The sequence below is a fragment of the Grammomys surdaster genome, unplaced genomic scaffold (genome assembly GCF_004785775.1).
Source record: "Grammomys surdaster isolate TR1022 unplaced genomic scaffold, NIH_TR_1.0 199, whole genome shotgun sequence".
NCBI classification, from domain to species: Eukaryota; Metazoa; Chordata; class Mammalia; order Rodentia; family Muridae; genus Grammomys; species Grammomys surdaster.
Window position 1 is genome coordinate 2,752,656 of NW_021604644.1, and position 13,734 is coordinate 2,766,389.

Genomic DNA, 13,734 nt, shown 5'->3' on the forward strand with positions numbered 1-13,734 from the left:
GTTTGTTTGTGTTTTGAGAAAGGGTCTCATATAGCCCAGACTGCTACATAGCTGAAAATGCCCATGAGCTCCTGGATCCTTAAGTGGCTAAGGACTGGGCTTGCTACCGTGTGCCACTATGTCTAATTTAAGAAAGAAGAAAATTTAAGAAAAAAAAAGAAGATAAATAAAAATCATTGTAATGTTACATAATCTGTGATCAAATAAAAAATTAAGCTGAAGGAGGTAGCATATGCCTTTAATCCTAGGATTTAAGAGGCAGGAGCAGACAGATCTCTGTGACTTCTGAGCCTGTCTGATCTACATAGTTCCGGGCTAGAGCTACATAGAGACCTTGCCTTAAAAAAAGAAAGAAACCCACTGGTGATGGTGCACACCTTTGGATTTCTGAGTTTGAGGCCAGCCTGGTCTACAGAGTGAGTTCCAGGACAACCAGGACCTCACAGAGAAACACTATCTCGAAAAACCAAAAAGGAAGAGGAGAAAGAGGAGGGGGAAGAAGAAGAGGAGGAGGAAAGCCTACAATGAAGAGAAAATACATCCCTACATGAGACCCTGTCTCAAAAGAAATGTTTATGTGTGTGTGTATATGTGTATGTGTGTGTCTGTATGTGAGATATATATGTGATATATATATACATATGTATATATATATATGTATGTGTGTGTGTGTGTGTGTATTCCACAAAGAGCCAATTAAGCTGATGTTATTACTAATTTGGCATAAATTAAAGGATTACTCCCCTGCCCACACACACTGCAGTGAGGAGTAAAGGGTTTTGTTTATTTGCTCCCTTACTTTTCTGCAGATGAGGCCCAGCACCCTGACATGCTAGGCAAGTGTTCCAGCTCTAGGAGGCAGTTTACACAACTCTTTGTCTTGTGTTTCAATGGTAGCTTCTGGTGCTTTCTGTGGCTTTTTCTGTTTGGCTGATGAATCAACGTTTAATCTGTCTGAACAGGTGAGAGTGTGTGGGAAGGGTTTTCAAAACAAAGGGAGACTCTTTTCCTGTGCCTGAGGAGGGCGAGGAAGAGCTTGCTCTTGAGGAAACTAGAGAACCCTGACACTTCCCATATTAGACCTCTGAGGCCCCGGGGCTACCCAGACCATGCCAAGTCTCTCTTGAACTTGGCTTTGGCAAAACTTCCTCCAGCTGATGGCTCCTGCCTCACATGTTACCACAGCATGTCCAGCCACACTGAACTATTTTGAGTTCCCTAAGGATCATGTTCTGTCACCTCCAGGCCACAACCCAGGCTGCTTCCTGGTTCACTCCACGCTCCCCTCCTCCAGCACTCCAAGCCTAGCCATCTCTGCCTGCTCTTCAGTGCATTAGTCACTTCCTCTCAATCCCTTCCCTCAGAGAACTGTCTTCTTCAAACCCTTGCCTTTTAATTAGCTGTCCCTCTTTGATGCCCCCCTGAGATCCTGAGGTACTTAGAGTCAGGGACCATCTGGGACACATATGTAACACCAAACCCAGGGCAAAGCCCTAGAACTAGCACAGAAGAGATAGTACCTCCTCTGCTTTATGTCATGTGGAGCCATGATTTAGAACTGTGTTCTGGAGCCAGGGTTAGGGAAGGGCTGGGGGAGGAGTGGATCTTCATGTGCCTGTAATATCAGAACTCCAGAGCACAGCCTGGACAGTTGGGTGCTATGTTCTGGAAGTCTGAGGATGAATTTGCCACATCCGTTTTCTCTCCTAACCTCATCCAGCATCTTGGGAGACTATGACTGGTGTGGTTATTACTGAAGTCAGTTTTCTGGCAAGTTCATCTGAGGGAGAAGGGAATTCCCAAACCACTCATGAGTCCCCACCCAAGCTGCCAAAGACCTGCCCTGATGTCAAGTGGCCAGAGTCTGATCTCCCCGTGTTCTCAGTCCCGTATATAAGCATCCTTACCAGTCATACAAATAACTACTTCCTGCTTCCTTTGGCTTGGGTATCCCCTGGTAGCATAAAGCTAGTTTCTTAGCTGTCTCTGGGAAAACAAGTCCCCATTCCACCCTGGGATAACACGAGAGCTCAAACTCAACTCTGAGTATCCCCCTGCTTGTACGATTTGACCTTTGACAACTTTGCCTGCCTTTGTTTCCCGAAGATACATCACACCCACATCCAGAAACTCATTCCAGAGTGCCTGCTTTGTGCCAGGGAGCAGAATGGGCAGCAAGGAGCTGTGGTCCTTTCCTATAAACTGCAACAAAATGAAAGGCATTTGCAGTGCAAGTAAATTATATTCACACATAAGTGTCTGACCACAAATTATACAGAAAGCAATGAAAAACACACACTTAGTCTGCTTGAGAAGCCAACAAATGACAGCACGCTTGCCACCAAAGATTTTAGTATGTAAGCCTGGCCCCAGCGGCCGTGGCACGGTGAACTTGGCCACTCTCCTCAAAACACCAGTGAAACAAATGTGAGGAGCTCCAGAGATAGCTCAGTGGTTAAAAGTACTGGCTGCTTTTCCAGAGGACTGGGGTAGATTTCAATATGGTGGCTCACAACCATCCATCTCTAGGGGATCCAATGTCATCTTCTGGCTCTGTGGGCAGACACAGGCATACACAAGGTGTACAGACATATATGAAACCAAAACACCCATATATAGAAAGTAAATAATACTAATAATGAGACAATAGGGAAACGCAGGGAACGATTTTTCCAGGATGGCTGCTTTGGGGAAAGGGACAAATGAAGAAGCTTAGTGACACATACATCAGGAGCTAATGGTTTAGGGTTTAAGCATAGGGCAAGAGAATACATTATTTGCTCAAGTAAATAAACTCCCAGAAAATAAATTCTTCTGCAAGCAATTCTAATTAAATGTAGTGGAACATATACATGTGCACGCACACACACACACACACACACACACGTAAAAGGTGGTGTCGGTTGGTGTCAGGAAGAGGCTCTGAAGAGTAAACACTTAGGCCCAGACTCCACCTACCCACTTCAAATTTCTTCCTGATGATAATAATCCCTTCCTGCTCTGGTTCTCTGTGCAGGATACTGCAAAGATACAGGGTCCTGAAACAGTAAGAAAGCATAAACTCTGTCTGGTGATGGGGGTGTGGTGGTCTGGCTGTAGCTCCAAGAGAGAATGCCTACTTAGGTGTGTGAAGCCTGAAAAACACTCTGATGTCAGGTGTCCCGCGCTACCTCCCGCCAGCAGGAATGACGCGGCACACACAGGATCCTTCTGCAGTTCAAGCTTTAATCCCTCTTCCGAGGGAGAGCATCAGCTTTATCAGGGGAAAGGAAGGGGAGGACCCCGAGGGCCAAAACCCCAGCCCTTAAATAGAGCCTAAAGCCCGCTTAGGACGTGGCAACCTCTAACTGGCTCTCCGCAGGTCAGGCCATCTGACGAGACGGGGCAGGCGGGGTGACTCGGGGGAGGGGCAATCCCTGACACATGCGCACTGAGTTTTTCACTCGGCCGGATGCTGGCGCCATCTCGTAATGGCGACGTGAGATGGGGAAAAGGCAAAGCTTCCCACAGTCAGGGCTAAGTCAGATCCCCTCTAGCTGGGAATTTCCTCCTGTGGGGGATGGGGCCTACCAGGGAGCAGCAGTGTGGACCAGAGAAGCATGTAGAAGGCACCCTAGCTCTGGCTGTCCTAGAACTCACTCTGTAGAACAGGCTAGTCTTGAACTCAGAGATCTGCCTCCCACTGTGATGGAATTAGTGTGCACCACCACCACCTGGCCAGTAATATTATATCAATGGAGTCCTATAAGTATAGGCGCTTTGGGGATGGCTATTTATTTATTTATTTATTTACCAGAGTCTGGCTACATTACCCTGGCTGGCTTGGAACTTCTTATATACACTAGGTTGACTTCAAACTCATACATAATCCTCCTGCCTCTGCTCTCTGATTGGTGAAATTATAGATGTGTAGCTATCATGCTGTAATTTAGAATGAAAGTGTTTCACTCAGCAAGACTCTTGGGGTTTCATTCAGGCAGTTGTAGGCATCCAGTGTGTGCTTTTTGACGGCTGGCTGAGTAGTATTTCATGGTTTGTGCTCAGCACAGCTTACCTAACTGTGGAGGTTTGAATAGGTTTGGCCCCCTCATACACACATGTGTTTGAATGCTTGACCCACAGGGAATGACACTATTAGGAGGTGTGTCCTTGTGGGGATGGGTGTAGCTTTGTTGGAGGAAGTGTGTCACTCACTGTAGGAGTGGGCTTTGAGGTCCTATGCTCAAGAATTATCCAGCGTGGAAGACTGTCTTCTTGGCTACCTGCAGGAGCCATTTTCCTTCTGGCTGCCTTTGGATAGAGATGTAGCTCTCTCAGCTCCTTCTCCAGGACCATGTCTGCCTGCACATTGCCATGCTTCCCACCATGATGATAATGGGCTGGACTCTGAAACTGTATGCCAGCCGCAATTAAATGTTTGCCTTTATAAGAGTTATCTTAGAATGGCTGGAGAGATGGCTCAGGGGTTAAGAGCACTGGCTGCTCCTCCAGAGGTCCTGAGTTCAATTCCCAGCAACCACCTGGTGGCTCACAACCATCTGTAATGGGATCTGATGCCTCTTCTGGTGTGTCTGAAGACAGCAAAAGTGTACTTAAATACATAAAACAAAATTTTTTTTTTTAAGGGAAGACAAGAAGCCTAAGAAACTTAGAGGTTCCATTAAAAAAAAAAAAAAAAAAAAAGAGTTGCCTTGGTCATGGTGTTTCTTCACAGCAATAAAACCCTAACTAAGACACTAACTGTTTGCACTGCTGAACATTTGGCTGTTTTCACTTGGGACTACTATGAAAAGCTGCTTTGGACATTTGTGAATGTCTTAAATGTGCAGCTCAGTTTACATTGTCTGAAACCATGCCCAGGAGTACAATATCTGAGTTCCCTAGGAGTTGCCTAAGGAACTGCGAACATGCTTTCCAGGTGGCTAACCCATTTGACATCCTTCCCAGGAGCATATAATCTGTGTTCTCAGTCCCGCTCCATCCATGTCTGCCCATCCAACAGGCGTGCAGCGCCCACACACAGGGGTGCACAGCATTTCTCACATGGCTATTGATGTTGAACATCTCTTCGTATATTTATTTGCCCTTGGCATTTCCTCATCCGTGAAATCTTTTTGTGACTTTCCCCCATGTTCTTTCTCAAGATTCAAAAAAAAATGTCTTTACACGCATGTTTATCTGTATCTATATGGACATGTATATGCAAGTGCCAGTAGAAAACAGAAGGGCCTGGGATCTTCTGGAGCTGGAATGACAGGGGTTGTGAGCTACCTGCTGTGGGAGCTGGCAACTGGACTCTGGCATTTCCTAATGCTATTGGTTTTTGGTTTTTTGGTTTTTTGGTTTTGTTTTTTTGTTTTGTTTTGTTTTGTTTTGTTTTTACTGAGTTTTCATTTTGTATGTTTAAATTCTAGTCCTTTAGTCACCTGTGTAGGGTGTAGGTGTTTTCTCCCAGTTTGTAGCTACAACTGTTTCTTAGTCTTTGCAAAACAAAGGCTTTTAATTTTAATGAAGTACAGTTTATTAATGTTCCCTTTAGGGATTGTGCCTAGGGCTGTGTCTAGTAGTTCTTTCCTAGATCTAGATGCTAAAGGTTTTTTTCTCAATTAATTTTTTTGTTTTGGGTTTTTAAAAAAAGATTTATTTATTTTTTTATTTATATGAGAACACTGCAGCTGTCTTCAGACACACACTAAAAGAGTGCATCTGATCCTATTACAGATGGTTGTGAGCCACCATGTGGTTGCTGGGAATTGAACTCAGAACCTCTGGAAGAGCAGACAGTGGTCTTAACCACTGAGCCATCTCTCCAGCCCTTGTTTTGGGTTTTTATTGCTGCTGTTTTGTAATTATTTATTTTTTATTTCACGTGCATTGATCAATTTTTAGCTTGGATGTGTGTCTGTGTGAGGGTGTCATATCCCCTAGAACTGGAGTTACAGACAGCTGGATCTGCCATGTGGGTGCTGGGAATTGAATCCAGGTCCTCTGAAAGAGCAGCCAGTGCTCATAACCACTGAACCATCTCTCCACACCCCCCTTCTTAAATTACATTTTAACTTAATTTATGTGGATAGTGTGTGTATTTATGTGTAAGTGCACTCATGCCAGGGCATCCTGTTGGGGTCAATAGACAACCTGAGACATCAATTCTCTTTTTCATCTTGTGGGGCCCAGAGATTGAACTCCAGTGGTCTAGGTTAGGGCAAATACCTTTAACCACTGGGCCATCTCACTAGTTACAGGCTGGTTTTTGTTTTGTTTTGTTTGTTTTGTTTTGTTTTAATACAAGTTATCTCTGTATCCCAGGCTGGCCTCGAACTCACAGAGCCCTAATTGCCTCTGCTTCCCAAAGTAATGGGATTCAATGTGTGTCCACTACAGCCTTTTCTGAAATATTTAGGTTTAGGTTTATAGTCCCATTAGAATTAAAATGGTTTTTAAAGCTTGGAAGTGGTGATACACACCTTTAACTCAAGAACTTAGAAGTCAGAGGTCTCTGAGTTTGAGGCTAGCCTGATCTATAGAGTGAATTCCAGGACATCGAAGGCTATAGAGAAACCCTGTCTTGAAAAACAAACAAACAGAAAAGAATTAAAATGTTATCTTTTATCGTTTTTGTTGGTTTGTTTTTCATGCAGGGTCTTGTTATGTAGTCTAGGATGACTTCAACTAATAATGCCTCTATTTCTGTCTCTTGAGTCTGGCATTATAGGCACCACCACATGTACCTGGTTTATGGTTTTTGCTTTTTTGAAAGTCTTACTGTGGCCCAGGCTAGCTTAAACTAACTATGTAGCCAAGGCTAGCACTGTACTCTAAGAAATTCTCCTGCATAAAATCCTCTTAGTGCAGTTCTGAGCACACCCATCCAATTCTTGGATAAACTTTTGTATAAAGTGTGAGGTGAGGGACTGTGGAGATGGCTCAGTCAACAAAGTGCTTGCCATCAAGCAGAAGGACCTGAGTCTGGATCCCCAGCATCCATGAATAAAATCTGTATAGACATAAATAGTCTGAGTAATAGTGAACCAGAGACTGGTGGGGAAGCCTGGGGTTCACTGGCTAGCCACCCCATTGGAATCGATGTGCCTGTGATTTAGTAAAAGACCCTGTCACAAAAATAAACTGGTTGAGAGCAACTCAGGAAGCCACTGGACATTTACACGCGCACACATACATACTCACACATGCACAAACACACACACACACACACACACACACAGAGTGAATCAATGAGGGAATGCCCTAATCCATATACTGTCTTCATTCAGAAATGCAGAATGAACCAGAGACTCATGTAACGACTCCAAGCAGCCATGGACCAAAACTACGAGTAGATTCACCTTTTCCCCCTGGAATTGATTTCTCTTCGGTATTTGTCTTGCCCATGGTGGAAAGCTAATCCAATGATTATCAACTCTTTGAAGGAATTCATTCAAAAACAAACAAACAAAGATCAGCGAGCAAACAAGCCCCAAAACAAATTAGACAAATCCATCATCTTGTCTCCATGGGGCAAACTCAAAGGCAGGGATGTGAAAGGAGATGAGATCAAAGCATTTCTCTCATTCACGTTGTGGTACTGAGAATGGGACCCAGAGCCTTGGGTCTACTAAGCATATACTCAACCACTGAGCTGGACTCTAGCCTTAAGAGCATTTTAACAAGATTGTTGGAGAGATGGCTCAGTGGTTAAGAGCACTGGCTGCTCTTCCAGAAGACCCAGGTTTGATTCTCAGCATCCACATGGCAGCACACAACACAGTGTCCTTAGTTGCAGAGGATTTGATGCCCTCTTCCAACCTCTGTTGACACTGCATTCATATGGGACACAGAGGTATCTGTTCAAACTCGAACACACACAAGATAGGGTTAAAACTGCCTTAGTATCCCAGAGGAAAAGCTGTTTGTTTGTGTTTTTTATTATGGATACACAGTGCATGAGGATATGCCTGAGTGGGAGACTGTCTAGTCATGTGTCTCAGTTTGGGTTTCACTGCTTTGAGGAGGCACCTTCACAAGGTAACTCTTATAAAGGAAAACGTTTCATTGGGGCTGGCCTAGCTCATGGGGGCTGACAGAATCCCAGCTTTTACTCTAAACACTGGTAAGATTTTTTTCTTTCCACATTGTGTTCCAAGCACCTAACATGTGGGAGCTGTTTTCAGAGCATCAGGGATGTTTTTTTGTTTTGGGGCTAATGCCTGTCACCTTTACTTTCACATGTGGAAATCCAAACCCCAGAACCTCAGAAACTCAATTTGGAAACAGGATCACCATTAACAAAAAAAAAAAAAAAAAAAAAAAAATCAGTTAATATGAGGTCATTAGGGTAGGTCTTAGTCCAATATAGCTGCTATCCTTCAAAAGGGAAGAATTTGCACATATTACTTACACACACACACACACACACCCGCACAGATACACAGAAAGACATCTATAGGCCAAAGAGGGAGGCTTGGAGCCGCCTATAGCCTCCAGGACTGGAAGCTGCCTCTGCATGTCTGTGGAAGAATCCCTGAATGTAGGTAGTGTCTGCTAGAGTGGCTCCAGGAATCCACTGCATTTGGCCACAGAGGCAAGTGCATGCCAGCGTCCTAGACCCAGCAAGAGGTAGACACAGCCCATGTTCACCATCAGACAGGGGAGAGAGCAAGACCGGGAGAAGACAAGCTTGGCCAAGGACCTGAAGTGGTACCGTTAGGGCATCAGATAGGGAGCTTGTAGAAACTTCCTGCAGAATCTTGTGGAGCTAGCTAATGCCTTTGCTCTGTGTGGAGGTGGAGGGTGGAGGGGGAGTCCTTGCGCTGATGGAGGAAGTGTCTAGACTGCAGAGGAGGCATGAATTAAAGTGAAGTGGCCAGGACTGCATAGACTTCCCCACAGGATATGAGGAAGCAGGTGGCAGAAGGAATGGCTGGAAAGGGAGAGCAGGAGCAGCTGTGGTGGGACTGTCAGGAGTGCCCTGCAGGCACTCGGAGGTGATAGAGAACTCCTCAGTGGAGCAATAGCTATACAGACAACAAGCAGGGTGGATGGACAAGCTGAGGTAGGCCTCACTGGTGCCTGAGGATGATGTCACTGGACACTTTAACTTCCTCAGCCTTTTTTTTTTTTTCCTGTAATTTACCTGATGAACCACCTGTATCATGCAGAGATCTCGGCTTCCAAATTCTCATAGAGGTCCCTCAACCACAAACTTCTTTCAAGCTGAGGTCTGGCAGGCTTTCATACACACACACTCACATTCTCTCTCTCACATACACACACACGCACACACACTTTCACACACACACTCTCTCTCACTCACACACACACACACACTCACACACACATATACAGTTTCTCCCTGGAAATGGCACAAGGCAGGGAGAGCCCTTGCCCTTGTTCTGTGTGCTGGGAACTTGCAGAGATCTCTCTGAGCTTTAATTCTCATCTGGAATAATCCTCATCTGGAAGGTGAGAATCCTCACGCTACCTCCTTACAACTGATAATCCATCCAAAAGAGCCCTGTAAACCATAGCATGCCATGGACACATCAGGGACCATCCTCACTGTCATCTTCAAAAATGGGACTCAAGCCAAGGAGAGGCATGCACCTGTAGTCCCAACTACCTAGGAAGCTGAGGCTGGAGGACTGTTCTGAGTCTAGATGAGTATAACTAACACAGCCAGACTGCCTTTAAAAACAGAAGAGGCAAGCCTTTGATCCCAGCACTAGGGAGGCAGAGGCAAGCAGATCTCTGTAAGTTCGAGGCCAACCTGGTCTACAAAGTGAGCTCCAGGTCAGCCAGGGCTACCCAGAAAAACCCTGCCTCAAAAACAAACAAAACAACAAAACAAAACAAAAACTAGGGTGCAGCTATTTGCAGACAGACCTTGCAGGTGGCTGCAAAGACAGGAATGATTCTAGACCCAGGGAACCAGTAACAGCTCAAAGGCAGATCACAGTCAGCCACTCCCTGGACTCAAGACAGTGTCATGACAGGGATTCCACTAAAGGCTGTGGCTGTGTTCCCCCCTTCTGTCAGACTTCCCAATACCATGACTATTGCTCAGACAATGGCTTCCCTCTTCCTTTCCACTGTCATAGGTCCCACATGCTGAGGACCTAGAGTTGGCCTTATAGAACTAAGGACTCCTCATATGACTGGACCCTGGCTGGATGCACAACAAAAGCCCCTGGGAAGAACTGTCCCCAGTCCTTTTACACAGTGCCCCTCAGTGTCAACGCACTGACTCACCAAGGACAGTCCCACTTTACAGATGGAGAACGGAGTTCACCAAGGTGCCTCTGTAGGCCACCTCAAGGAAGAGTGGCAGCCCAACCAGTACTTACACTGAATCACGTCCTAAGTGGTCCATGGCTCCAGTGCCACAGACTTCATCTGTTCTCCCAGTCCTTAACTTTCAGAAAAAAAGGTCTTGCTAGTGTGTACATTGAGTTCTCAGCCCCTCACGAGGTGAGGAGCCTTCACCATATACTCTCCTGGCCTTCACTTAAGATTCATCAAGGGCCATGTATCAACAGAGCAAAGATTATGAGCCAAAATCTGAAAGCATAGGCAAAATAAATCCATCCTCCTTTAGTTATCAAAAGCCCTAGAAAGTTCTCACCAAAACTGAGCCAAAGCCAGGCATGATAGCACATACTTGTAATCTTAGCACTTGGGAGACAGAGGCAGGAGGATCTCTGTGAGTTCAAGACCAGCCTGGTCTACAAAGTGAGTTCCAGGACAGCCAGGGCTACACAGAGAAACAAAAGAACTGACCCAGAAGCCAGGAGCCCAAGAAACAAATAGCAGTTTGGATTATGGAGCACTGGGTTGGAATCTTTGATCAGGCATTCCTGGCTGTGTGGTTGCCTTGAAAATCCTGTTTCAGCACCTCAAATGGGATTCACTCATTGTCTACAGGGAAATGGAACACTAAGATTATCCTCAAGCATCCAGTCACCTTCTCCTGTTCTCCTCCAACTGAAAACCAACTTAATGAGTATCCTGCTTATGCTAATTCATGCACAGAATCTTAACGGACCAGCACAGTGAACTTAACTAGTATTGCTAAATTCTCTAAATGTCTTTCACTCTGGGTCAGTGTGGAGGTGGGAGTGGGTTAGTGTGGAGGGGTGTGGGAGGCTGGGGGAGAGCATAGCCCTTATCTGATCTTGTCTTCTGGCCACCCACTTCTGATCTTTCTCTCCTGAGACTAAAGCTTAGTTGGTATTTCCCACTAACCCAAACCCTTATTTGCTCTTCTGGATGAGGGGGAAGGGCATTAAATACCTCCATTGCCGACTAGACACAATTCAGAATAGTCTGCACTGGCACCTGGACAGCCGTGGAGTATCTGCTAGCTCAAGAGGAAGTGGTTTGAGGGGTCGTCAAACACCAGCAAAACTGCCAGAGCCCAGCACTCTGGCACTGAGACCTTGCTTCTCCACAGTGCTCATACATAACCCCCAAGTTAACATGTCAGTTCCCTCACCCCTTCTAATCCCCTCAGATTATCTGCCAGGCTGGCTAATCAGATCTGGGAAGGACTTTCATGCTCATTGCAATCTTGGTGGTTTTCCTGTGACTCCTTGGCAGCCTTGAAGACTTGTAACTTGACTCCCTTTCCAAACTGTCATGACAGCAGTATCATCAGCCTCATTAAAATTGATGTCAGCACAACCTGACAGGACTGGAGAAAGCTGAAGGTCAGAGAAAAGGGCAGTGTTTTGTTAGTCTGTACAGTCGTGATGCTAGGGTAGTACAGGTCAATAGGAAGGAACACTAGACAAGGTTCCATCATGCCCAGAAGCCTGAGTGTAGGGCTGACAGACAGCTGTGGGTGGGCAGTGTTCATTGTATAAGAGTCCATCATTATTAATTACGTGGGTTCCAGGAATCTACACCATCCTCTGGAAGGCTGTAGTTCCTACACATCACCCTGTGATTGGATTCCTGTAGCAGGCCTTTTACCTAGGCCCTTCCGATAGGCTTGTCGCCTCCTCACCCCTGCTGGCATTTCATTCAAGGATGCCCACGGATAGATCTCCAGGGGCCCCACTAGAACTAGCCAGGGCTGCTAGTCCAGCACACCTCCCACCCAGCACAGACTTTTTTTTTCCCCCTAGCTGCTGGAAGTAAAGTCACACCATGATGGTTTCACCATAACACTTTTAGAACTTTATGATATTCTTTAGCAAAGGGTAGCTGCAGCTTAAGTCCCATTCAAGACACAATCACGTCAGAAGCTTCTGGTAGACCCGGTTTTAAAGGAAAATCAAGATAGAAACCAAGCCCTGGCTTAAGGATTACTCTAGTATCTGAATGGCCACAAAGAGGCTGAGGCCAAGACCACAGTAAATGCAGTAAAGTCTTGGACAACAAGTAACAAAGATCCAATCAGATCCCCAGCACCATTTCCGTCTATTCTCATTTCCTGGTCAAATCTTAGGTTCTTCTCAACAATGCCCTGCCACCTCTCATCTCCTTGCTATGGCCCTCTCTATTCTGTTTTTCCATACACAAAACTTTTTGTGTACGAATGCTCTGCCTGCCTTGTGTGTACTTGCAGTCCTAGTTTCCTGGGGAGATAGAAATGCAGTCAAGGGACAGCTGTGAACAATCTTATGGGTGCAGGAAACCCAACACTGGCCCTCTCCGAGAGCACTCAACTACTCTTAGCCATCTCTCCAGCCCTGTCATTTATTACCATGAACACTGAAGGCTGACTTTTCTCTGTAAGCTAACTTCTTGCTCAGTTAAGGAGCCTAGCACATCCTAGAACAGACACTGGAAAGTTCTATGAACTTCTAAAACAATCATCCAGTTACTGTCTTTGGTATTTGACAGGGTCTGTGCTGCACAGGCCACAAGGGAGCGTCTCACACCTTGGCACTTTTGCAGGACTCCCTGCTTGTTAAGTAGGTTGTTAGGATCCCAACTCTGACCCTCATGATTGTGCAGAGAGCATTCTAACACACTGCAGAACACCACTCCTCCCCCAAGCCCATAAGAACAGAGCACACGCCCACCCTCAGTGACTGAGCTGAGCACAGGACCTGCCTGCTTTTGTCAAAAGTCCTGCTCAGACACCTGTCTTGACAACAAATGAGCTCAAGTCAGCCATCAGTCTAATACACATGCTCCACTCTTGGTGTGAAGCCCCTTTTAAAAAAAAAAAAACTTAGAGTATTCCCTGTCCACGGGATCACATGCTACCTATACTGAGGCTTGTCAAGTCATCTGGCCTTAGCCTTTCAATTTTAGACTAAAAGGGACCCAGAGGTCAACATATGGTTAAGGTCTTTCCCCTTGACACATGTACTGGTTTGCAAAGGCTCCAGATTACTCAGTTGCTGCATTATTTTTCTGATGCTGGAGCTCTAACCCAGGCCCTTTATGCTAGGCAGATGCTCTGCCACTATTTCAGACCCTAAACCATTAAAAAAAAAAAAAAAAAAAGATTTATTTTTATTTATATTAGTACACTGTCACTGTCTTCAGCCACACCAGAAGATGACATTACAGATGGTTGTGAGCCACCATGTGGTTGCTGGGAATTGAACTCAGGACTTCTGGAAGAGCAATCGATGTTCTTAACTGCTGAGCCATCTCTCCAGCCCCTCTAATCCATTTTTAACAAGTCGCTCACTTACTTTTCTGGTTACTAATAGTGAGGCTTCAAATAGTGATGGTCAAAGATTCTGCCTTTCCTCATCACTAATATACCAAAGACAC